The sequence below is a fragment of the Phyllobates terribilis genome, unplaced genomic scaffold, assembly GCF_046119375.1.
Source record: "Phyllobates terribilis strain yellow unplaced genomic scaffold, ASM4611937v1 Scaffold_505__1_contigs__length_1300667, whole genome shotgun sequence".
Taxonomy (NCBI): domain Eukaryota; kingdom Metazoa; phylum Chordata; class Amphibia; order Anura; family Dendrobatidae; genus Phyllobates; species Phyllobates terribilis.
The window spans coordinates 401,429-426,973 of record NW_027363265.1 but is presented as its reverse complement, the minus strand read 5'-3'; the positions used below and the strand labels follow the sequence as shown (position 1 = coordinate 426,973).

At 43.1% G+C, this 25,545-nt stretch overlaps 12 non-coding genes across 12 annotated transcripts; all 12 read right to left on the bottom strand.

Annotated features, from left to right (window-relative positions):
• Positions 1–883: 883 nt before the first annotated feature.
• On the bottom strand, positions 884–1,074 carry LOC141231086 (U2 spliceosomal RNA). Its single transcript, XR_012297499.1, has one exon. It is a non-coding gene; the product is annotated as a U2 spliceosomal RNA (small nuclear RNA).
• A 1,115-nt stretch (positions 1,075–2,189) lies between these two features.
• Positions 2,190–2,380, bottom strand: LOC141231074 (U2 spliceosomal RNA). Its single transcript, XR_012297488.1, has one exon. It is a non-coding gene; the product is annotated as a U2 spliceosomal RNA (small nuclear RNA).
• Positions 2,381–3,495: 1,115 nt separating this feature from the next.
• On the bottom strand, positions 3,496–3,684 carry LOC141231424 (U2 spliceosomal RNA). Its single transcript, XR_012297826.1, has one exon. It is a non-coding gene; the product is annotated as a U2 spliceosomal RNA (small nuclear RNA).
• Positions 3,685–10,287: 6,603 nt separating this feature from the next.
• Positions 10,288–10,478, bottom strand: LOC141231062 (U2 spliceosomal RNA). Its single transcript, XR_012297477.1, has one exon. It is a non-coding gene; the product is annotated as a U2 spliceosomal RNA (small nuclear RNA).
• A 1,115-nt stretch (positions 10,479–11,593) lies between these two features.
• On the bottom strand, positions 11,594–11,784 carry LOC141231365 (U2 spliceosomal RNA). The gene has a single exon (XR_012297776.1). It is a non-coding gene; the product is annotated as a U2 spliceosomal RNA (small nuclear RNA).
• A 1,115-nt stretch (positions 11,785–12,899) lies between these two features.
• LOC141231050 (U2 spliceosomal RNA) lies at positions 12,900–13,090 on the bottom strand. The gene has a single exon (XR_012297465.1). It is a non-coding gene; the product is annotated as a U2 spliceosomal RNA (small nuclear RNA).
• Positions 13,091–14,205: 1,115 nt separating this feature from the next.
• On the bottom strand, positions 14,206–14,396 carry LOC141231039 (U2 spliceosomal RNA). The gene has a single exon (XR_012297454.1). It is a non-coding gene; the product is annotated as a U2 spliceosomal RNA (small nuclear RNA).
• A 1,115-nt stretch (positions 14,397–15,511) lies between these two features.
• Positions 15,512–15,702, bottom strand: LOC141231363 (U2 spliceosomal RNA). The gene has a single exon (XR_012297774.1). It is a non-coding gene; the product is annotated as a U2 spliceosomal RNA (small nuclear RNA).
• Positions 15,703–16,817: 1,115 nt separating this feature from the next.
• Positions 16,818–17,008, bottom strand: LOC141231028 (U2 spliceosomal RNA). Its single transcript, XR_012297443.1, has one exon. It is a non-coding gene; the product is annotated as a U2 spliceosomal RNA (small nuclear RNA).
• A 1,115-nt stretch (positions 17,009–18,123) lies between these two features.
• Positions 18,124–18,314, bottom strand: LOC141231015 (U2 spliceosomal RNA). Its single transcript, XR_012297432.1, has one exon. It is a non-coding gene; the product is annotated as a U2 spliceosomal RNA (small nuclear RNA).
• Positions 18,315–19,429: 1,115 nt separating this feature from the next.
• LOC141231004 (U2 spliceosomal RNA) lies at positions 19,430–19,620 on the bottom strand. Its single transcript, XR_012297421.1, has one exon. It is a non-coding gene; the product is annotated as a U2 spliceosomal RNA (small nuclear RNA).
• Positions 19,621–20,735: 1,115 nt separating this feature from the next.
• LOC141231423 (U2 spliceosomal RNA) lies at positions 20,736–20,924 on the bottom strand. Its single transcript, XR_012297825.1, has one exon. It is a non-coding gene; the product is annotated as a U2 spliceosomal RNA (small nuclear RNA).
• Between the last annotated feature and the right edge of the window lie 4,621 nt (positions 20,925–25,545).

The window sequence follows — 25,545 nt, the reverse complement described above, 5'->3', positions numbered from 1 at the left end:
TTGGAAGGGAGGAGAACCAATTAAGGCGGGGGGTGGGGTGGAACGAGCAGCTGTCTACCCTTAGCAGGAGGGCTCCTGATTACATACCTCTCCTGCTGCTGCTGCTGCTGGCTGTCCAGCAGCAGACTGAAGGTGGCTGCTGCTGTGCACAGGTATATAAAGGCTCAGAGCCTATTATGACACGCGCAGCCAGCGTTCCATTGCCACATTCCATCTACTGCAGGCAGGATACCTGGCTGGCTGAATGTCGCTGAGAAGCTCACAGAGACCGCCATAAGCAACAGTTTAACAGAATGACACAGACTAATCAACCAAACTTTTTGGGTTGGGTTCTCTTTTATAGTCTGCAGGCATTAAATGAAAGAAGTCAGTGTTCCAGCAGAAGGAGACAACGTTTCAGAAAAGGCATTGTAGCAAACCAAAAAAGAAATTTTATGCGCAGCAGAGTAACCAGCGCACATACCTGTTAGCTCAGGTGAGTTTAAAAGGCTGCTGTTGATAACAAGGGCATTTGCTAAATAGATGGTGTGTGTGCAACAATATACTGAAAGGTCAATTATATTGTGCAGCTTATCTCACCACCTGTAGTTATTTAGGTGAAAGCTCCAAAATGCTTGCCTAATATGTCTGTTTATCCAAAAGGAAGTAAAAAGGGAGAGCTAGAAAGATAGCATTGCATCACATTACATGGCAATGCAATGCACAGTTGCTGAAGTTGAACCAAAATGAGCTTGTAATCTGGCTTCTGCAACTTTGAACATGAAAAATCCAATGAGGAGAAGAAAAGCAAAGCCAAAGAGTCCATCCCCAAATCCGACAAACAAGCAAAATGAACAAAAAACATTGAATTCAATTCTTTCTGATTTTAGAAACTGCATTAAAGAAGGGGTGCACCGGTCCTGGAGATACTGCAATACCAGGTCAATGCGTGGAGTGGACAGAGCAAGCTCTTTTTCCATCTCCCTGTTCTAAAAATCCATTTAATATATGGTCCCCAGATAGGGGACGTATCAGATATTAAACTGATAAGAACAGATACTACACTTGATCTTAGCCAAAAGGCCGAGAAGCGATAACCAGAATTGGTTTCAAACTACGGAGCCACCCAAGGATCCTGAAAAGTCCATTTGTGGAGATGAGCTCCTGGACTCCCGTTAAGAAGACATGTTGTCAACCTCTAGATCCCTTACATGCCTGCACTTTTCGGCTTGCTGCTGCTGCAATCCACGCGTTTTAGATCTGCATAACTCCACCTCTTTAAACACAGCACCTTCACCCCCTGCTGTTCCCACCCGCCTCAACACCGTTGGAAGGGAGGAGAACCAATTAAGGCGGGGGGTGGGGTGGAACGAGCAGCTGTCTACCCTTAGCAGGAGGGCTCCTGATTACATACCTCTCCTGCTGCTGCTGCTGCTGGCTGTCCAGCAGCAGACTGAAGGTGGCTGCTGCTGTGCACAGGTATATAAAGGCTCAGAGCCTATTATGACACGCGCAGCCAGCGTTCCATTGCCACATTCCATCTACTGCAGGCAGGATACCTGGCTGGCTGAATGTCGCTGAGAAGCTCACAGAGACCGCCATAAGCAACAGTTTAACAGAATGCCACAGACTAATCAACCAAACTTTTTGGGTTGGGTTCTCTTTTATAGTCTGCAGGCATTAAATGAAAGAAGTCAGTGTTCCAGCAGAAGGAGACAACGTTTCAGAAAAGGCATTGTAGCAAACCAAAAAAGAAATTTTAAGCGCAGCAGAGTAACCAGCGCACATACCTGTTAGCTCAGGTGAGTTTAAAAGGCTGCTGTTGATAACAAGGGCATTTGCTAAATAGATGGTGTGTGTGCAACAATATACTGAAAGGTCAATTATATTGTGCAGCTTATCTCACCACCTGTAGTTATTTAGGTGAAAGCTCCAAAATGCTTGCCTAATATGTCTGTTTATCCAAAAGGAAGTAAAAAGGGAGAGCTAGAAAGATAGCATTGCATCACATTACATGGCAATGCAATGCACAGTTGCTGAAGTTGAACCAAAATGAGCTTGTAATCTGGCTTCTGCAACTTTGAACATGAAAAATCCAATGAGGAGAAGAAAAGCAAAGCCAAAGAGTCCATCCCCAAATCCGACAAACAAGCAAAATGAACAAAAAACATTGAATTCAATTCTTTCTGATTTTAGAAACTGCATTAAAGAAGGGGTGCACCGGTCCTGGAGATACTGCAATACCAGGTCAATGCGTGGAGTGGACAGAGCAAGCTCTTTTTCCATCTCCCTGTTCTAAAAATCCATTTAATATATGGTCCCCAGATAGGGGACGTATCAGATATTAAACTGATAAGAACAGATACTACACTTGATCTTAGCCAAAAGGCCGAGAAGCGATAACCAGAATTGGTTTCAAACTACGGAGCCACCCAAGGATCCTGAAAAGTCCATTTGTGGAGATGAGCTCCTGGACTCCCGTTAAGAAGACATGTTGTCAACCTCTAGATCCCTTACATGCCTGCACTTTTCGGCTTGCTGCTGCTGCAATCCACGCGTTTTAGATCTGCATAACTCCACCTCTTTAAACACAGCACCTTCACCCCCTGCTGTTCCCACCCGCCTCAACACCGTTGGAAGGGAGGAGAACCAATTAAGGCGGGGGGTGGGGTGGAACGAGCAGCTGTCTACCCTTAGCAGGAGGGCTCCTGATTACATACCTCTCCTGCTGCTGCTGCTGCTGGCTGTCCAGCAGCAGACTGAAGGTGGCTGCTGCTGTGCACAGGTATATAAAGGCTCAGAGCCTATTATGACACGCGCAGCCAGCGTTCCATTGCCACATTCCATCTACTGCAGGCAGGATACCTGGCTGGCTGAATGTCGCTGAGAAGCTCACAGAGACCGCCATAAGCAACAGTTTAACAGAATGCCACAGACTAATCAACCAAACTTTTTGGGTTGGGTTCTCTTTTATAGTCTGCAGGCATTAAATGAAAGAAGTCAGTGTTCCAGCAGAAGGAGACAACGTTTCAGAAAAGGCATTGTAGCAAACCAAAAAAGAAATTTTAAGCGCAGCAGAGTAACCAGCGCACATACCTGTTAGCTCAGGTGAGTTTAAAAGGCTGCTGTTGATAACAAGGGCATTTGCTAAATAGATGGTGTGTGTGCAACAATATACTGAAAGGTCAATTATATTGTGCAGCTTATCTCACCACCTGTAGTTATTTAGGTGAAAGCTCCAAAATGCTTGCCTAATATGTCTGTTTATCCAAAAGGAAGTAAAAAGGGAGAGCTAGAAAGATAGCATTGCATCACATTACATGGCAATGCAATGCACAGTTGCTGAAGTTGAACCAAAATGAGCTTGTAATCTGGCTTCTGCAACTTTGAACATGAAAAATCCAATGAGGAGAAGAAAAGCAAAGCCAAAGAGTCCATCCCCAAATCCGACAAACAAGCAAAATGAACAAAAAACATTGAATTCAATTGTTTCTGATTTTAGAAACTGCATTAAAGAAGGGGTGCACCGGTCCTGGAGATACTGCAATACCAGGTCAATGCGTGGAGTGGACAGAGCAAGCTCTTTTTCCATCTCCCTGTTCTAAAAATCCATTTAATATATGGTCCCCAGATAGGGGACGTATCAGATATTAAACTGATAAGAACAGATAAGGTTTCAACGCAATTTTATTGATTCAAAAGTATATTTACAAAGGTTTTAAAAAAGAACATTTATAACATTACAATAAAATGATAAAACATGATAATAATCAATTCAAGTTTTTTGTATAAAACACAATTTACCATCATAAAACCATTGTAACAATTAAGAAAATCATAATTACAGATGTACTTGGGTTTATTTAATTACCACTAATTGTGTTCCATAATTGTACACACCACATAGAAGCCGCTTCTTTTGCTCCATACAGTTTTTTATCTCTGAGATAGTAAATATACATTTCACTTAAAGCAATTTTTATACAGTCTGTTGAATCAATATGATCATGTTTGAAGAGTAAAATATTTCTAACTTTCCACATGGCATTTTTAAAACAATTAATAATAATCCAGGCAACTCGGAATTGTTTAAAATTTGGACACTTAAAAAGACCATAAAAGACATAAAAGTGATTAAAATCTTTCAGGCCACATGCCCATTTTAAAAGTGGGCCTACCTTTCTCCAAACCTCCTGTGCAAAATGACAATTCCAAAAGAGATGCAATACAGACTCACTTTCCCCGCATATATCTCTTGGACATTTGGCTCTCGCCACCAGCCCCCGCCTATGTTGAAACTCACGGGTAGGGAGGCACTGGTGGACGATAGCCCAGGCAAGGTCCTTGTGTACATTTGCAAGATATTTCCCATACACATTTCGCCACACCGTTTTGGACCTTGCCTGTGAAAAATTGGAGACAGGAATTGTGTCCTCAGAGTGTCTGCAAGCAATAGATACCTTCCTTTGGTCCCCCAATATATCAGGCTCCAATTCCTGGAGACCTAAAAGTCTGACCGTTTTCTCAAGTATCACATACTGTTTAGGTGGGCACAGGAGCACAGGAGAACTTAAAGGTAGGCTAAACCACCTTTTAAAAATCATTCCTGCTGCATATTTTAAAAAATAACTAAAAATGCCATCAGATTTAAAAACCTTAAAACAAAAGCAGAAATACTTTATATGGAAAAAGGTAAAAAAATTGGGTACATCTTTACCTCCATTAGATTTACATTTGTACATCAGATCTCTTTTTAACTTTTCCATTTTTGAACCCCATAAAAACATAAAAACAATTCTTGTTACTTTCTTGATTTGTAAATTGGAAGGGGGAAACACCATTGCAATATACAACATAATGGGAATTAAAACGGCTTTAATAATTAAAATTTTACCTTCCATACTAAGGTTCCTTAAATTCCACAATGAGATCTTTATTTCTATTTTATCCATTGCAGAGTCCCAGTTAGGGTCCCCCTCATTGGCTTGGTTAAAAATAATTCCTAAAATTTTTATGTGATTTTTCTGTATCACTATCCCAGGGGTCAAAGAGGAGTCCCATCCCCCCACATTAAAACAGTCACATTTATCTATATTTAATTTAAAACCTGAGGCTTCACAGAAAAATTGTGTGTTTCTCAATACCCTCCTCAGAGATGTGGAATCTGGACATAGTATGGTAACATCATCCATGTAACTTAGGGCTTTAAGTTGCATACCCCTACTCCCGGGAATAGGTACCCCTTTAATTACTTTATCTTTTCTCAGTATGGTTAATAGTGGTTCCATAACACAGATAAAGAGCAGTGGTGAGAGAGGGCACCCTTGTTTCACCCCTGATAATAGAGGAACCCCCTTCGTTAAAAACCCATTTACAGAAATTTGACTAAAACAAGAATGATATAAAAGCATAATGCGGGTTAAAATTTTCTCTGGAAATGCCATTTTTTTAAGAACCATAAAAAGAAATTCATGCGATACCCTGTCAAAAGCTTTTTCAAAGTCTAAGGATAAAATAGCAAGGTTTTGACTTCTCTCTTTTGAATACCATATGGTATCCCTAATTATGTTGAGGGACTCAGCTATGGTTCTTCCGGGAACACCACATACCTGGTTAGGGTGAATTAATTTGGCTATAAAGGGTTTTAAACGGACTGCAATAAGTTTAGCTAAAATTTTATAATCAAGGTTTAAAAGCGTAATAGGCTGCCAGTTTTTAAGTTGGCTCCTATCCCCTTTTTTATATATTAAAGATACCAGACCTCTCCTCCAAGATGGGGGTAATTTATTAGTATTAAAAGCTTCTTTAAACAATAAAAACATATCGTTCTTTAAAATTCCCCAAAAAGTCAGATAAAACTCAATCGGTAGACCGTCTTCCCCAGGGGCTTTCCCACTGGAGAAACTTTTAAAAATCTGTAAAAGTTCCTCACTGGTGAGATCCCTAGATAAAACACCCTGGTCTAAAATATCTAACTTAAAATCAAGGGAATTAATAGCATACTCTAAAAAGGATGGATCTATAACTTTAGTGTTAAAAAGAAGTTGATAAAAATTAAAAGCTTTTCCTAACATACCCTTAATATCATTTTCACCTTCAAGATTTAGGATTGCGTCCCTCCTCCCCATTACCTTTTTGAAGAAGAATCGGGAGCATTTCTCTCCTTCCTCCAGGTGCTGTACATGGGAGTTAAAAATTATTTGTTTTCCTTTTTCATTAAGAGCATTTTTTATTTCAGACTTAAGATTTGCAATATCATCATCCACATCAATACCAACTTCTTTTAGTTTAAAGAGTACTTGTAATCTCATATTAAAAACATAAAACCACTGCTTTTTCTTTTTTGCTTTCATTTTCCCTGCCTTAATAAAAAATAATTTAATCTTAGGTTTAATGCTCTCCCACCAATCCAGCATCGTGGCGCGGGGGTCTCTCTTTGATTGCCAGCACTGGTAGGCCTGCACAAACCTCTTTTGAATATCAATATCCTCTAGGAGAGTTGTATTTAATCTCCATGGGCCTCTTGAGGTATTTTGTTCCCCTGCTAACTCTAAAAACACAGATAAAACTTTATGATCAGAGAATAAATTAGATAAAAGAAAACATTTACAAGGTTTAAAGGCAGTAGAAGCAAATATGAAATCAATTCTAGAAGAAACTCTTCCATTGGACCATGTAACACCTGGATCCGCCGGCAAGAGTTCCTTCCAGCAGTCCTGTAATCTAAAATCATCAATTAAACTTTTCAACAAATAGGAGGTACGGTCTTTACGATTCACATCCCCACCCTGCCGGGATTCCCCATCAAGTAAACAATTAAAATCTCCTCCCACTAGCAGGGGGGTTGACCCAACACAAAATAATGGCAATATTTCAAGTAAATCCGCCCTTTCCTGCTTCCCAGGAGGAGCGTACACATTTAATAAACGTAAAGAAAGTCCATTAAAAACAAGATGTATTAAAATAGCTCTGCCAGGTATAATTTCAGTCACAGATTGAATGATGGTAGAATGTCCACGGCAAAGTAGTCCAACTCCGGCAGCACGACAGTCATTAGCACCGGACCACACAGAAGCGCCCAGTTTCCAGTCTTCTTTTAAGTCCTTATAATTTAAATTACTCTGTATACCACATTCTTGTAGAAAGCAGAAATCAAAGTCCAATGTCTCTAAATAAGAAAATAAAGCAGCCCTACGTGTAGGGCTCTTTAGGGACCTCACATTTAGTGAGGAGATTTTAAGAGGAACAGACATTAAGAAGAATCAGGATCTGAAGATGGGAAGAAGTCAATACACGGCACCTCCTCCTCCGCATCTCCAGGGGTCAGGATTTGTTTAATATTACCGGGATCTGAAGCAGGCAAAAAGGCATCATCCACTTTTGGCTCCTCATCTGGACCTCGACATCCGTGTTTTCTTTGGATATCAGGTTGCTTTACGTCCTCCCGTTGCCTTTTCAGAGGCTGGGAGCTGTCCATCTTTTCCAAGTCCTGTGCATCTGCAGTCCCCATGGCGGTCTGGTCTATGGAACGGGTGTCATCCCTCTGGGTCGTCTTGTCCTCTGGTCTGGTCACGGAACTACTGCGACTTCTGGTTCGAGGACCAGGGCTCGACTGGGTCTTAGCCGGGTCCATTTTACTTCGCGCCCTAGAGGTCTCTCTTTCCGACACACTGGTTGATCGATTAAGGAGCGTACCCTTTTTGCCTTTACCCAAGATCACCGATGATGGTGTGGCGAATCTGGGTGTTTGCTTAATCGGGGTACTAGAGGTCTCCTCAGTTCCACATAATGCCGGTGGTGCATTCATGCTGGATGAGGACCCTTCCTCTTGACTCTGAGATACGGCAACATCTAGAGCCAGAACATCGATCAATTCCACAGAGAGCGAACCCTCGGTTAATCTTATGGAACCCCTACGACCGTCCTTCTGTGGAACTACCAGCGGGCCCTCTGGTGGAGCCGTTGAAGGATTTGGTCCGGACCCGTCAGCGTGCGCCAACCCAGGTCCAGGGGCAGGTGTAGTAATACTCCCTCCGAAGTATTCTTGGATAGTCAGTTGACCTGACTTAAACATGTCATATGTTTTTGACTTTTTGCTCGGACAATTCCTGAAGGCGTGACCTGCCTTCCCACATAGGTTACATACGATCTCAGAGTCACACGTAGCGGAGGTGTGCCCACTCTTACCACACTTGTTGCAAAAGACTACATGAGCCCTTGTACAATTTTCTCGTTTATGCCCATATTCATGACAATTCCGGCATTGAAGGGGCATTCCTGGGTAGCGTAGGAATCCCCTGACATTACCAATGGCAAAATTAGCAGGCGGGTGGTGAAGACCACCAATGCCGCTCTGATCTGGATGGAACTTCACCAGGTATTTCCTCTTCCCATTCCAGAAGCGCTGGGAGTTGAGGATATCATGTGAGAAGCGCACTGACTTGCAGTAACGCTTCAAAAAGGTTTCGATATCGCCCTCAGAGACGAATGGGCTGTACATGAAGATCACCAAGGGTACTTCCTCTTCACCGTAGAGGAAGTCAAAGCTCAGCCCGTTCAGTCTCTCATCGTCCTTGTCCGCAACCATCAGTGCTGCATGGATATTATCACAGCATGATTTAGCCATAAAGGAAATGGTATATCGCCCACGGAATTCCTGATCGTAAAGACACAGGATCTTATCTCGCTCCAGGTGGAAGAACCCAAAAAGAATCTCATGCACGATGTACTGCAGATTCTTCTCATGGCGCTGGCATTCATCCACCATGATTCTAATGGACTGTCGCAGTGGAGTCTCCCCCACCGCAAATCCAAAAGAAAAAGGCATTTTCGGCCCTCAGGGACTAAGCCCTCCCCCAATAGTAACAAGGGAATGAATCCCACAAAAGCAGGAACAAACCCAAGACCGAGGGAGGGGTACCCCAAGAACTTACACAGCCCACTAAGCGATAAAGCTCAGCAAAGGAAAACGCCCTTATTTCCTCGGGTCGCCCCGAAGACAAGACGCGATCGCTCCCCGTTGTCCGGGGACTAAGCCGACCTGCCAATAGCTGCAAGGGGGTGAAGCTCCCTCCGTTAAGAGAGAGCGATCCCCCAAGGCCAACAAGTCGGGTACCCCAGGCACCTCCTAGCCGAGACCAAGGCAGCAACCGTTAGATCACTGCACCTGATCCTAGCCAAAAGGCCGAGAAGCGATAACCAGAATTGGTTTCAAACTACGGAGCCACCCAAGGATCCTGAAAAGTCCATTTGTGGAGATGAGCTCCTGGACTCCCGTTAAGAAGACATGTTGTCAACCTCTAGATCCCTTACATGCCTGCACTTTTCGGCTTGCTGCTGCTGCAATCCACGCGTTTTAGATCTGCATAACTCCACCTCTTTAAACACAGCACCTTCACCCCCTGCTGTTCCCACCCGCCTCAACACCGTTGGAAGGGAGGAGAACCAATTAAGGCGGGGGGTGGGGTGGAACGAGCAGCTGTCTACCCTTAGCAGGAGGGCTCCTGATTACATACCTCTCCTGCTGCTGCTGCTGGCTGTCCAGCAGCAGACTGAAGGTGGCTGCTGCTGTGCACAGGTATATAAAGGCTCAGAGCCTATTATGACACGCGCAGCCAGCGTTCCATTGCCACATTCCATCTACTGCAGGCAGGATACCTGGCTGGCTGAATGTCGCTGAGAAGCTCACAGAGACCGCCATAAGCAACAGTTTAACAGAATGCCACAGACTAATCAACCAAACTTTTTGGATTGGGTTCTCTTTTATAGTCTGCAGGCATTAAATGAAAGAAGTCAGTGTTCCAGCAGAGGGAGACAACGTTTCAGAAAAGGCATTGTAGCAAACCAAAAAAGAAATTTTAAGCGCAGCAGAGTAACCAGCGCACATACCTGTTAGCTCAGGTGAGTTTAAAAGGCTGCTGTTGATAACAAGGGCATTTGCTAAATAGATGGTGTGTGTGCAACAATATACTGAAAGGTCAATTATATTGTGCAGCTTATCTCACCACCTGTAGTTATTTAGGTGAAAGCTCCAAAATGCTTGCCTAATATGTCTGTTTATCCAAAAGGAAGTAAAAAGGGAGAGCTAGAAAGATAGCATTGCATCACATTACATGGCAATGCAATGCACAGTTGCTGAAGTTGAACCAAAATGAGCTTGTAATCTGGCTTCTGCAACTTTGAACATGAAAAATCCAATGAGGAGAAGAAAAGCAAAGCCAAAGAGTCCATCCCAAAATCCGACAAACAAGCAAAATGAACAAAAAACATTGAATTCAATTCTTTCTGATTTTAGAAACTGCATTAAAGAAGGGGTGCACCGGTCCTGGAGATACTGCAATACCAGGTCAATGCGTGGAGTGGACAGAGCAAGCTCTTTTTCCATCTCCCTGTTCTAAAAATCCATTTAATATATGGTCCCCAGATAGGGGACGTATCAGATATTAAACTGATAAGAACAGATACTACACTTGATCTTAGCCAAAAGGCCGAGAAGCGATAACCAGAATTGGTTTCAAACTACGGAGCCACCCAAGGATCCTGAAAAGTCCATTTGTGGAGATGAGCTCCTGGACTCCCGTTAAGAAGACATGTTGTCAACCTCTAGATCCCTTACATGCCTGCACTTTTCGGCTTGCTGCTGCTGCAATCCACGCGTTTTAGATCTGCATAACTCCACCTCTTTAAACACAGCACCTTCACCCCCTGCTGTTCCCACCCGCCTCAACACCGTTGGAAGGGAGGAGAACCAATTAAGGCGGGGGGTGGGGTGGAACGAGCAGCTGTCTACCCTTAGCAGGAGGGCTCCTGATTACATACCTCTCCTGCTGCTGCTGCTGCTGGCTGTCCAGCAGCAGACTGAAGGTGGCTGCTGCTGTGCACAGGTATATAAAGGCTCAGAGCCTATTATGACACGCGCAGCCAGCGTTCCATTGCCACATTCCATCTACTGCAGGCAGGATACCTGGCTGGCTGAATGTCGCTGAGAAGCTCACAGAGACCGCCATAAGCAACAGTTTAACAGAATGCCACAGACTAATCAACCAAACTTTTTGGGTTGGGTTCTCTTTTATAGTCTGCAGGCATTAAATGAAAGAAGTCAGTGTTCCAGCAGAGGGAGACAACGTTTCAGAAAAGGCATTGTAGCAAACCAAAAAAGAAATTTTAAGCGCAGCAGAGTAACCAGCGCACATACCTGTTAGCTCAGGTGAGTTTAAAAGGCTGCTGTTGATAACAAGGGCATTTGCTAAATAGATGGTGTGTGTGCAACAATATACTGAAAGGTCAATTATATTGTGCAGCTTATCTCACCACCTGTAGTTATTTAGGTGAAAGCTCCAAAATGCTTGCCTAATATGTCTGTTTATCCAAAAGGAAGTAAAAAGGGAGAGCTAGAAAGATAGCATTGCATCACATTACATGGCAATGCAATGCACAGTTGCTGAAGTTGAACCAAAATGAGCTTGTAATCTGGCTTCTGCAACTTTGAACATGAAAAATCCAATGAGGAGAAGAAAAGCAAAGCCAAAGAGTCCATCCCCAAATCCGACAAACAAGCAAAATGAACAAAAAACATTGAATTCAATTCTTTCTGATTTTAGAAACTGCATTAAAGAAGGGGTGCACCGGTCCTGGAGATACTGCAATACCAGGTCAATGCGTGGAGTGGACAGAGCAAGCTCTTTTTCCATCTCCCTGTTCTAAAAATCCATTTAATATATGGTCCCCAGATAGGGGACGTATCAGATATTAAACTGATAAGAACAGATACTACACTTGATCTTAGTCAAAAGGCCGAGAAGCGATAACCAGAATTGGTTTCAAACTACGGAGCCACCCAAGGATCCTGAAAAGTCCATTTGTGGAGATGAGCTCCTGGACTCCCGTTAAGAAGACATGTTGTCAACCTCTAGATCCCTTACATGCCTGCACTTTTCGGCTTGCTGCTGCTGCAATCCACGCGTTTTAGATCTGCATAACTCCACCTCTTTAAACACAGCACCTTCACCCCCTGCTGTTCCCACCCGCCTCAACACCGTTGGAAGGGAGGAGAACCAATTAAGGCGGGGGGTGGGGTGGAACGAGCAGCTGTCTACCCTTAGCAGGAGGGCTCCTGATTACATACCTCTCCTGCTGCTGCTGCTGCTGGCTGTCCAGCAGCAGACTGAAGGTGGCTGCTGCTGTGCACAGGTATATAAAGGCTCAGAGCCTATTATGACACGCGCAGCCAGCGTTCCATTGCCACATTCCATCTACTGCAGGCAGGATACCTGGCTGGCTGAATGTCGCTGAGAAGCTCACAGAGACCGCCATAAGCAACAGTTTAACAGAATGCCACAGACTAATCAACCAAACTTTTTGGGTTGGGTTCTCTTTTATAGTCTGCAGGCATTAAATGAAAGAAGTCAGTGTTCCAGCAGAGGGAGACAACGTTTCAGAAAAGGCATTGTAGCAAACCAAAAAAGAAATTTTAAGCGCAGCAGAGTAACCAGCGCACATACCTGTTAGCTCAGGTGAGTTTAAAAGGCTGCTGTTGATAACAAGGGCATTTGCTAAATAGATGGTGTGTGTGCAACAATATACTGAAAGGTCAATTATATTGTGCAGCTTATCTCACCACCTGTAGTTATTTAGGTGAAAGCTCCAAAATGCTTGCCTAATATGTCTGTTTATCCAAAAGGAAGTAAAAAGGGAGAGCTAGAAAGATAGCATTGCATCACATTACATGGCAATGCAATGCACAGTTGCTGAAGTTGAACCAAAATGAGCTTGTAATCTGGCTTCTGCAACTTTGAACATGAAAAATCCAATGAGGAGAAGAAAAGCAAAGCCAAAGAGTCCATCCCAAAATCCGACAAACAAGCAAAATGAACAAAAAACATTGAATTCAATTCTTTCTGATTTTAGAAACTGCATTAAAGAAGGGGTGCACCGGTCCTGGAGATACTGCAATACCAGGTCAATGCGTGGAGTGGACAGAGCAAGCTCTTTTTCCATCTCCCTGTTCTAAAAATCCATTTAATATATGGTCCCCAGATAGGGGACGTATCAGATATTAAACTGATAAGAACAGATACTACACTTGATCTTAGCCAAAAGGCCGAGAAGCGATAACCAGAATTGGTTTCAAACTACGGAGCCACCCAAGGATCCTGAAAAGTCCATTTGTGGAGATGAGCTCCTGGACTCCCGTTAAGAAGACATGTTGTCAACCTCTAGATCCCTTACATGCCTGCACTTTTCGGCTTGCTGCTGCTGCAATCCACGCGTTTTAGATCTGCATAACTCCACCTCTTTAAACACAGCACCTTCACCCCCTGCTGTTCCCACCCGCCTCAACACCGTTGGAAGGGAGGAGAACCAATTAAGGCGGGGGGTGGGGTGGAACGAGCAGCTGTCTACCCTTAGCAGGAGGGCTCCTGATTACATACCTCTCCTGCTGCTGCTGCTGCTGGCTGTCCAGCAGCAGACTGAAGGTGGCTGCTGCTGTGCACAGGTATATAAAGGCTCAGAGCCTATTATGACACGCGCAGCCAGCGTTCCATTGCCACATTCCATCTACTGCAGGCAGGATACCTGGCTGGCTGAATGTCGCTGAGAAGCTCACAGAGACCGCCATAAGCAACAGTTTAACAGAATGCCACAGACTAATCAACCAAACTTTTTGGGTTGGGTTCTCTTTTATAGTCTGCAGGCATTAAATGAAAGAAGTCAGTGTTCCAGCAGAGGGAGACAACGTTTCAGAAAAGGCATTGTAGCAAACCAAAAAAGAAATTTTAAGCGCAGCAGAGTAACCAGCGCACATACCTGTTAGCTCAGGTGAGTTTAAAAGGCTGCTGTTGATAACAAGGGCATTTGCTAAATAGATGGTGTGTGTGCAACAATATACTGAAAGGTCAATTATATTGTGCAGCTTATCTCACCACCTGTAGTTATTTAGGTGAAAGCTCCAAAATGCTTGCCTAATATGTCTGTTTATCCAAAAGGAAGTAAAAAGGGAGAGCTAGAAAGATAGCATTGCATCACATTACATGGCAATGCAATGCACAGTTGCTGAAGTTGAACCAAAATGAGCTTGTAATCTGGCTTCTGCAACTTTGAACATGAAAAATCAAATGAGGAGAAGAAAAGCAAAGCCAAAGAGTCCATCCCAAAATCCGACAAACAAGCAAAATGAACAAAAAACATTGAATTCAATTCTTTCTGATTTTAGAAACTGCATTAAAGAAGGGGTGCACCGGTCCTGGAGATACTGCAATACCAGGTCAATGCGTGGAGTGGACAGAGCAAGCTCTTTTTCCATCTCCCTGTTCTAAAAATCCATTTAATATATGGTCCCCAGATAGGGGACGTATCAGATATTAAACTGATAAGAACAGATACTACACTTGATCTTAGCCAAAAGGCCGAGAAGCGATAACCAGAATTGGTTTCAAACTACGGAGCCACCCAAGGATCCTGAAAAGTCCATTTGTGGAGATGAGCTCCTGGACTCCCGTTAAGAAGACATGTTGTCAACCTCTAGATCCCTTACATGCCTGCACTTTTCGGCTTGCTGCTGCTGCAATCCACGCGTTTTAGATCTGCATAACTCCACCTCTTTAAACACAGCACCTTCACCCCCTGCTGTTCCCACCCGCCTCAACACCGTTGGAAGGGAGGAGAACCAATTAAGGCGGGGGGTGGGGTGGAACGAGCAGCTGTCTACCCTTAGCAGGAGGGCTCCTGATTACATACCTCTCCTGCTGCTGCTGCTGCTGGCTGTCCAGCAGCAGACTGAAGGTGGCTGCTGCTGTGCACAGGTATATAAAGGCTCAGAGCCTATTATGACACGCGCAGCCAGCGTTCCATTGCCACATTCCATCTACTGCAGGCAGGATACCTGGCTGGCTGAATGTCGCTGAGAAGCTCACAGAGACCGCCATAAGCAACAGTTTAACAGAATGCCACAGACTAATCAACCAAACTTTTTGGGTTGGGTTCTCTTTTATAGTCTGCAGGCATTAAATGAAAGAAGTCAGTGTTCCAGCAGAGGGAGACAACGTTTCAGAAAAGGCATTGTAGCAAACCAAAAAAGAAATTTTAAGCGCAGCAGAGTAACCAGCGCACATACCTGTTAGCTCAGGTGAGTTTAAAAGGCTGCTGTTGATAACAAGGGCATTTGCTAAATAGATGGTGTGTGTGCAACAATATACTGAAAGGTCAATTATATTGTGCAGCTTATCTCACCACCTGTAGTTATTTAGGTGAAAGCTCCAAAATGCTTGCCTAATATGTCTGTTTATCCAAAAGGAAGTAAAAAGGGAGAGCTAGAAAGATAGCATTGCATCACATTACATGGCAATGCAATGCACAGTTGCTGAAGTTGAACCAAAATGAGCTTGTAATCTGGCTTCTGCAACTTTGAACATGAAAAATCCAATGAGGAGAAGAAAAGCAAAGCCAAAGAGTCCATCCCAAAATCCGACAAACAAGCAAAATGAACAAAAAACATTGAATTCAATTCTTTCTGATTTTAGAAACTGCATTAAAGAAGGGGTGCACCGGTCCTGGAGATACTGCAATACCAGGTCAATGCGTGGAGTGGACAGAGCAAGCTCTTTTTCCATCTCCCTGTTCTAAAAATCCATTTAATATATGGTCCCCAGATAGGGGACGTATCAGATATTAAACTGATAAGAACAGATACTACACTTGATCTTAGTCAAAAGGCCGAGAAGCGATAACCAGAATTGGTTTCAAACTACGGAGCCACCCAAGGATCCTGAAAAGTCCATTTGTGGAGATGAGCTCCTGGACTCCCGTTAAGAAGACATGTTGTCAACCTCTAGATCCCTTACATGCCTGCACTTTTCGGCTTGCTGCTGCTGCAATCCACGCGTTTTAGATCTGCATAACTCCACCTCTTTAAACACAGCACCTTCACCCCCTGCTGTTCCCACCCGCCTCAACACCGTTGGAAGGGAGGAGAACCAATTAAGGCGGGGGGTGGGGTGGAACGAGCAGCTGTCTACCCTTAGCAGGAGGGCTCCTGATTACATACCTCTCCTGCTGCTGCTGCTGCTGGCTGTCCAGCAGCAGACTGAAGGTGGCTGCTGCTGTGCACAGGTATATAAAGGCTCAGAGCCTATTATGACACGCGCAGCCAGCGTTCCATTGCCACATTCCATCTACTGCAGGCAGGATACCTGGCTGGCTGAATGTCGCTGAGAAGCTCACAGAGACCGCCATAAGCAACAGTTTAACAGAATGCCACAGACTAATCAACCAAACTTTTTGGGTTGGGTTCTCTTTTATAGTCTGCAGGCATTAAATGAAAGAAGTCAGTGTTCCAGCAGAGGGAGACAACGTTTCAGAAAAGGCATTGTAGCAAACCAAAAAAGAAATTTTAAGCGCAGCAGAGTAACCAGCGCACATACCTGTTAGCTCAGGTGAGTTTAAAAGGCTGCTGTTGATAACAAGGGCATTTGCTAAATAGATGGTGTGTGTGCAACAATATACTGAAAGGTCAATTATATTGTGCAGCTTATCTCACCACCTGTAGTTATTTAGGTGAAAGCTCCAAAATGCTTGCCTAATATGTCTGTTTATCCAAAAGGAAGTAAAAAGGGAGAGCTAGAAAGATAGCATTGCATCACATTACATGGCAATGCAATGCACAGTTGCTGAAGTTGAACCAAAATGAGCTTGTAATCTGGCTTCTGCAACTTTGAACATGAAAAATCCAATGAGGAGAAGAAAAGCAAAGCCAAAGAGTCCATCCCAAAATCCGACAAACAAGCAAAATGAACAAAAAACATTGAATTCAATTCTTTCTGATTTTAGAAACTGCATTAAAGAAGGGGTGCACCGGTCCTGGAGATACTGCAATACCAGGTCAATGCGTGGAGTGGACAGAGCAAGCTCTTTTTCCATCTCCCTGTTCTAAAAATCCATTTAATATATGGTCCCCAGATAGGGGACGTATCAGATATTAAACTGATAAGAACAGATACTACACTTGATCTTAGCCAAAAGGCCGAGAAGCGATAACCAGAATTGGTTTCAAACTACGGAGCCACCCAAGGATCCTGAAAAGTCCATTTGTGGAGATGAGCTCCTGGACTCCCGTTAAGAAGACATGTTGTCAACCTCTAGATCCCTTACATGCCTGCACTTTTCGGCTTGCTGCTGCTGCAATCCACGCGTTTTAGATCTGCATAACTCCACCTCTTTAAACACAGCACCTGCACCCCCTGCTGTTCCCACCCGCCTCAACACCGTTGGAAGGGAGGAGAACCAATTAAGGCGGGGGGTGGGGTGGAACGAGCAGCTGTCTACCCTTAGCAGGAGGGCTCCTGATTACATACCTCTCCTGCTGCTGCTGCTGCTGGCTGTCCAGCAGCAGACTGAAGGTGGCTGCTGCTGTGCACAGGTATATAAAGGCTCAGAGCCTATTATGACACGCGCAGCCAGCGTTCCATTGCCACATTCCATCTACTGCAGACAGGATACCTGGCTGGCTGAATGTCGCTGAGAAGCTCACAGAGACCGCCATAAGCAACAGTTTAACAGAATGCCACAGACTAATCAACCAAACTTTTTGGGTTGGGTTCTCTTTTATAGTCTGCAGGCATTAAATGAAAGAAGTCAGTGTTCCAGCAGAGGGAGACAACGTTTCAGAAAAGGCATTGTAGCAAACCAAAAAAGAAATTTTAAGCGCAGCAGAGTAACCAGCGCACATACCTGTTAGCTCAGGTGAGTTTAAAAGGCTGCTGTTGATAACAAGGGCATTTGCTAAATAGATGGTGTGTGTGCAACAATATACTGAAAGGTCAATTATATTGTGCAGCTTATCTCACCACCTGTAGTTATTTAGGTGAAAGCTCCAAAATGCTTGCCTAATATGTCTGTTTATCCAAAAGGAAGTAAAAAGGGAGAGCTAGAAAGATAGCATTGCATCACATTACATGGCAATGCAATGCACAGTTGCTGAAGTTGAACCAAAATGAGCTTGTAATCTGGCTTCTGCAACTTTGAACATGAAAAATCAAATGAGGAGAAGAAAAGCAAAGCCAAAGAGTCCATCCCAAAATCCGACAAACAAGCAAAATGAACAAAAAACATTGAATTCAATTCTTTCTGATTTTAGAAACTGCATTAAAGAAGGGGTGCACCGGTCCTGGAGATACTGCAATACCAGGTCAATGCGTGGAGTGGACAGAGCAAGCTCTTTTTCCATCTCCCTGTTCTAAAAATCCATTTAATATATGGTCCCCAGATAGGGGACGTATCAGATATTAAACTGATAAGAACAGATACTACACTTGATCTTAGCCAAAAGGCCGAGAAGCGATAACCAGAATTGGTTTCAAACTACGGAGCCACCCAAGGATCCTGAAAAGTCCATTTGTGGAGATGAGCTCCTGGACTCCCGTTAAGAAGACATGTTGTCAACCTCTAGATCCCTTACATGCCTGCACTTTTCGGCTTGCTGCTGCTGCAATCCACGCGTTTTAGATCTGCATAACTCCACCTCTTTAAACACAGCACCTTCACCCCCTGCTGTTCCCACCCGCCTCAACACCGTTGGAAGGGAGGAGAACCAATTAAGGCGGGGGGTGGGGTGGAACGAGCAGCTGTCTACCCTTAGCAGGAGGGCTCCTGATTACATACCTCTCCTGCTGCTGCTGCTGCTGGCTGTCCAGCAGCAGACTGAAGGTGGCTGCTGCTGTGCACAGGTATATAAAGGCTCAGAGCCTATTATGACACGCGCAGCCAGCGTTCCATTGCCACATTCCATCTACTGCAGGCAGGATACCTGGCTGGCTGAATGTCGCTGAGAAGCTCACAGAGACCGCCATAAGCAACAGTTTAACAGAATGCCACAGACTAATCAACCAAACTTTTTGGGTTGGGTTCTCTTTTATAGTCTGCAGGCATTAAATGAAAGAAGTCAGTGTTCCAGCAGAGGGAGACAACGTTTCAGAAAAGGCATTGTAGCAAACCAAAAAAGAAATTTTAAGCGCAGCAGAGTAACCAGCGCACATACCTGTTAGCTCAGGTGAGTTTAAAAGGCTGCTGTTGATAACAAGGGCATTTGCTAAATAGATGGTGTGTGTGCAACAATATACTGAAAGGTCAATTATATTGTGCAGCTTATCTCACCACCTGTAGTTATTTAGGTGAAAGCTCCAAAATGCTTGCCTAATATGTCTGTTTATCCAAAAGGAAGTAAAAAGGGAGAGCTAGAAAGATAGCATTGCATCACATTACATGGCAATGCAATGCACAGTTGCTGAAGTTGAACCAAAATGAGCTTGTAATCTGGCTTCTGCAACTTTGAACATGAAAAATCCAATGAGGAGAAGAAAAGCAAAGCCAAAGAGTCCATCCCAAAATCCGACAAACAAGCAAAATGAACAAAAAACATTGAATTCAATTCTTTCTGATTTTAGAAACTGCATTAAAGAAGGGGTGCACCGGTCCTGGAGATACTGCAATACCAGGTCAATGCGTGGAGTGGACAGAGCAAGCTCTTTTTCCATCTCCCTGTTCTAAAAATCCATTTAATATATGGTCCCCAGATAGGGGACGTATCAGATATTAAACTGATAAGAACAGATACTACACTTGATCTTAGCCAAAAGGCCGAGAAGCGATAACCAGAATTGGTTTCAAACTACGGAGCCACCCAAGGATCCTGAAAAGTCCATTTGTGGAGATGAGCTCCTGGACTCCCGTTAAGAAGACATGTTGTCAACCTCTAGATCCCTTACATGCCTGCACTTTTCGGCTTGCTGCTGCTGCAATCCACGCGTTTTAGATCTGCATAACTCCACCTCTTTAAACACAGCACCTTCACCCCCTGCTGTTCCCACCCGCCTCAACACCGTTGGAAGGGAGGAGAACCAATTAAGGCGGGGGGTGGGGTGGAACGAGCAGCTGTCTACCCTTAGCAGGAGGGCTCCTGATTACATACCTCTCCTGCTGCTGCTGCTGCTGGCTGTCCAGCAGCAGACTGAAGGTGGCTGCTGCTGTGCACAGGTATATAAAGGCTCAGAGCCTATTATGACACGCGCAGCCAGCGTTCCATTGCCACATTCCATCTACTGCAGGCAGGATACCTGGCTGGCTGAATGTCGCTGAGAAGCTCACAGAGACCGCCATAAGCAACAGTTTAACAGAATGCCACAGACTAATCAACCAAACTTTTTGGGTTGGGTTCTCTTTTATAGTCTGCAGGCATTAAATGAAAGAAGTCAGTGTTCCAGCAGAGGGAGACAACGTTTCAGAAAAGGCATTGTAGCAAACCAAAAAAGAAATTTTAAGCGCAGCAGAGTAACCAGCGCACATACCTGTTAGCTCAGGTGAGTTTAAAAGGCTGCTGTTGATAACAAGGGCATTTGCTAAATAGATGGTGTGTGTGCAACAATATACTGAAAGGTCAATTATATTGTGCAGCTTATCTCACCACCTGTAGTTATTTAGGTGAAAGCTCCAAAATGCTTGCCTAATATGTCTGTTTATCCAAAAGGAAGTAAAAAGGGAGAGCTAGAAAGATAGCATTGCATCACATTACATGGCAATGCAATGCACAGTTGCTGAAGTTGAACCAAAATGAGCTTGTAATCTGGCTTCTGCAACTTTGAACATGAAAAATCCAATGAGGAGAAGAAAAGCAAAGCCAAAGAGTCCATCCCAAAATCCGACAAACAAGCAAAATGAACAAAAAACATTGAATTCAATTCTTTCTGATTTTAGAAACTGCATTAAAGAAGGGGTGCACCGGTCCTGGAGATACTGCAATACCAGGTCAATGCGTGGAGTGGACAGAGCAAGCTCTTTTTCCATCTCCCTGTTCTAAAAATCCATTTAATATATGGTCCCCAGATAGGGGACGTATCAGATATTAAACTGATAAGAACAGATAAGGTTTCAACGCAATTTTATTGATTCAAAAGTATATTTACAAAGGTTTTAAAAAAGAACATTTATAACATTACAATAAAATGATAAAACATGATAATAATCAATTCAAGTTTTTTGTAAAAACACAATTTACCATCATAAAACCATTGTAACAATTAAGAAAATCATAATTACAGATGTACTTGGGTTTATTTAATTACCACTAATATTGTTCCATAATTGTACACACCACATAGAAGCCGCTTCTTTTGCTCCATACAGTTTTTTATCTCTGAGATAGTAAATATACATTTCACTTAAAGCAATTTTTATACAGTCTGTTGAATCAATATGATCATGTTTGAAGAGTAAAATATTTCTAACTTTCCACATGGCATTTTTAAAACAATTAATAATAATCCAGGCAACTCGGAATTGTTTAAAATTTGGACACTTAAAAAGACCATAAAAGACAAAAAAGTGATTAAAATCTTTCAGGCCACATGCCCATTTTAAAAGTGGGCCTACCTTTCTCCAAACCTCCTGTGCAAAATGACAATTCCAAAAGAGATGCAATACAGACTCACTTTCCCCGCATATATCTCTTGGACATTTGGCTCTCGCCACCAGCCCCCGCCTATGTTGAAACTCACGGGTAGGGAGGCACTGGTGGACGATAGCCCAGGCAAGGTCCTTGTGTACATTTGCAAGATATTTCCCGTACACATTTCGCCACACCGTTTTGGACCTTGCCTGTGAAAAATTGGAGACAGGAATTGTGTCCTCAGAGTGTCTGCAAGCAATAGATACCTTCCTTTGGTCCCCCAATATATCCGGCTCCAATTCCTGGAGACCTAGAAGTCTGACCGTTTTCTCAAGTATCACATACTGTTTAGGTGGGCACAGGAGCACAGGAGAACTTAAAGGTAGGCTAAACCACCTTTTAAAAATCATTCCTGCTGCATATTTTAAAAAATAACTAAAAATGCCATCAGATTTAAAAACCTTAAAACAGAAGCAGAAATACTTTATATGGAAAAAGGTAAAAAAATTGGGTACATCTTTACCTCCATTAGATTTACATTTGTACATCAGATCTCTTTTTAACTTTTCCATTTTTGAACCCCATAAAAACATAAAAACAATTCTTGTTACTTTCTTGATTTGTAAATTGGAAGGGGGAAACACCATTGCAACATACAACATAATGGGAATTAAAACGGCTTTAATAATTAAAATTTTACCTTCCATACTAAGGTTCCTTAAATTCCACAATGAGATCTTTTTTTCAATTTTATCCATTGCAGAGTCCCAGTTAGGGTCCCCCTCATTGTCTTGGTTAAAAATAATTCCTAAAATTTTTATGTGATTTTTCTGTATCACTATCCCAGGGGTCAAAGAGGAGTCCCATCCCCCCACATTAAAACAGTCACATTTATCTATATTTAATTTAAAACCTGAGGCTTCACAGAAAAATTGTGTGTTTCTCAATACCCTCCTCAGAGATGTGGAATCTGGACATAGTATGGTAACATCATCCATGTAACTTAGGGCTTTAAGTTGCATACCCCTACTCCCGGGAATAGGTACCCCTTTAATTACTTTATCTTTTCTCAGTATGGTTAATAGTGGTTCCATAACACAGATAAAGAGCAGTGGTGAGAGAGGGCACCCTTGTTTCACCCCTGATAATAGAGGAACCCCCTTCGTTAAAAACCCATTTACAGAAATTTGACTAAAACAAGAATGATATAAAAGCATAATGCGGGTTAAAATTTTCACTGGAAATGCCATTTTTTTAAGAACCATAAAAAGAAATTCATGCGATACCCTGTCAAAAGCTTTTTCAAAGTCTAAGGATAAAATAGCAAGGTTTTGACTTCTCTCTTTTGAATACCATATGGTATCCCTAATTATGTTGAGGGACTCAGCTATGGTTCTTCCGGGAACACCACATACCTGGTTAGGGTGAATTAATTTGGCTATAAAGGGTTTTAAACGGACTGCAATAAGTTTAGCTAAAATTTTATAATCAAGGTTTAAAAGCGTAATAGGCCGCCAGTTTTTAAGTTGGCTCCTATCCCCTTTTTTATATATTAAAGATACCAGACCTCTCCTCCAAGATGGGGGTAATTTATTAGTATTAAAAGCTTCTTTAAACAATAAAAACATATCGTTCTTTAAAATTCCCCAAAAAGTCAGATAAAACTCAATCGGTAGACCGTCTTCCCCAGGGGCTTTCCCACTGGAGAAACTTTTAAAAATCTGTAAAAGTTCCTCACTGGTGAGATCCCTAGATAAAATACCCTGGTCTAAAATATCTAACTTAAAATCAAGGGAATTAATAGCATACTCTAAAAAGGATGGATCTATAACTTTAGTGTTAAAAAGAAGTTGATAAAAATTAAAAGCTTTTCCTAACATACCCTTAATATCATTTTCACCTTCAAGATTTAGGATTGCGTCCCTCCTCCCCATTACCTTTTTGAAGAAGAATCGGGAGCATTTCTCTCCTTCCTCCAGGTGCTGTACATGGGAGTTAAAAATTATTTGTTTTCCTTTTTCATTAAGAGCATTTTTTATTTCAGACTTAAGATTTGCAATATCATCATCCACATCAATACCAACTTCTTTTAGTTTAAAGAGTACTTGTAATCTCATATTAAAAACATAAAACCACTGCTTTTTCTTTTTTGCTTTCATTTTCCCTGCCTTAATAAAAAATAATTTAATCTTAGGTTTAATGCTCTCCCACCAATCCAGCATCGTGGCGCGGGGGTCTCTCTTTGATTGCCAGCACTGGTAGGCCTGCACAAACCTCTTTTGAATATCAATATCCTCTAGGAGAGTTGTATTTAATCTCCATGGGCCTCTTGAGGTATTTTGTTCCCCTGCTAACTCTAAAAACACAGATAAAACTTTATGATCAGAGAATAAATTAGATAAAAGAAAACATTTACAAGGTTTAAAGGCAGTAGAAGCAAATATGAAATCAATTCTAGAAGAAACTCTTCCATTGGACCATGTAACACCTGGATCCGCCGGCAAGAGCTCCTTCCAGCAGTCCTGTAATCTAAAATCATCAATTAAACTTTTCAACAAATAGGAGGTACGGTCTTTACGATTCACATCCCCACCCTGCCGGGATTCCCCATCAAGTAAACAATTAAAATCTCCTCCCACTAGCAGGGGGGTTGACCCAACACAAAATAATGGCAATATTTCAAGTAAATCCGCCCTTTCCTGCTTCCCAGGAGGAGCGTACACATTTAATAAACGTAAAGAAAGTCCATTAAAAACAAGATGTATTAAAATAGCTCTGCCAGGTATAATTTCAGTCACAGATTGAATGATGGTAGAATGTCCACGGCAAAGTAGTCCAACTCCGGCAGCACGACAGTCATTAGCACCGGACCACACAGAAGCGCCCAGTTTCCAGTCTTCTTTTAAGTCCTTATAATTTAAATTACTCTGTATACCACATTCTTGTAGAAAGCAGAAATCAAAGTCCAATGTCTCTAAATAAGAAAATAAAGCAGCCCTACGTGTAGGGCTCTTTAGGGACCTCACATTTAGTGAGGAGATTTTAAGAGGAACAGACATTAAGAAGAATCAGGATCTGAAGATGGGAAGAAGTCAATACACGGCACCTCCTCCTCCGCATCTCCAGGGGTCAGGATTTGTTTAATATTACCGGGATCTGAAGCAGGCAAAAAGGCATCATCCACTTTTGGCTCCTCATCTGGACCTCGACATCCGTGTTTTCTTTGGATATCAGGTTGCTTTACGTCCTCCCGTTGCCTTTTCAGAGGCTGGGAGCTGTCCATCTTTTCCAAGTCCTGTGCATCTGCAGTCCCCATGGCGGTCTGGTCTATGGAACGGGTGTCATCCCTCTGGGTCGTCTTGTCCTCTGGTCTGGTCACGGAACTACTGCGACTTCTGGTTCGAGGACCAGGGCTCGACTGGGTCTTAGCCGGGTCCTTTTTACTTCGCGCCCTAGAGGTCTCTCTTTCCGACACACTGGTTGATCGATTAAGGAGCGTACCCTTTTTGCCTTTACCCAAGATCACCGATGATGGTGTGGCGAATCTGGGTGTTTGCTTAATCGGGGTACTAGAGGTCTCCTCAGTTCCACATAATGCCGGTGGTGCATTCATGCTGGATGAGGACCCTTCCTCTTGACTCTGAGATACGGCAACATCTAGAGCCAGAACATCGATCAATTCCACAGAGAGCGAACCCTCGGTTAATCTTATGGAACCCCTACGACCGTCCTTCTGTGGAACTACCAGCGGGCCCTCTGGTGGAGCCGTTGAAGGATTTGGTCCGGACCCGTCAGCGTGCGCCAACCCAGGTCCAGGGGCAGGTGTAGTAATACTCCCTCCGAAGTATTCTTGGATAGTCAGTTGACCTGACTTAAACATGTCATATGTTTTTGACTTTTTGCTCGGACAATTCCTGAAGGCGTGACCTGCCTTCCCACATAGGTTACATACGATCTCAGAGTCACACGTAGCGGAGGTGTGCCCACTCTTACCGCACTTGTTGCAAAAGACTACATGAGCCCTTGTACAATTTTCTCGTGTATGCCCATATTCATGACAATTCCGGCATTGAAGGGGCATTCCTGGGTAGCGTAGGAATCCCCTGACATTACCAATGGCAAAATTAGCAGGC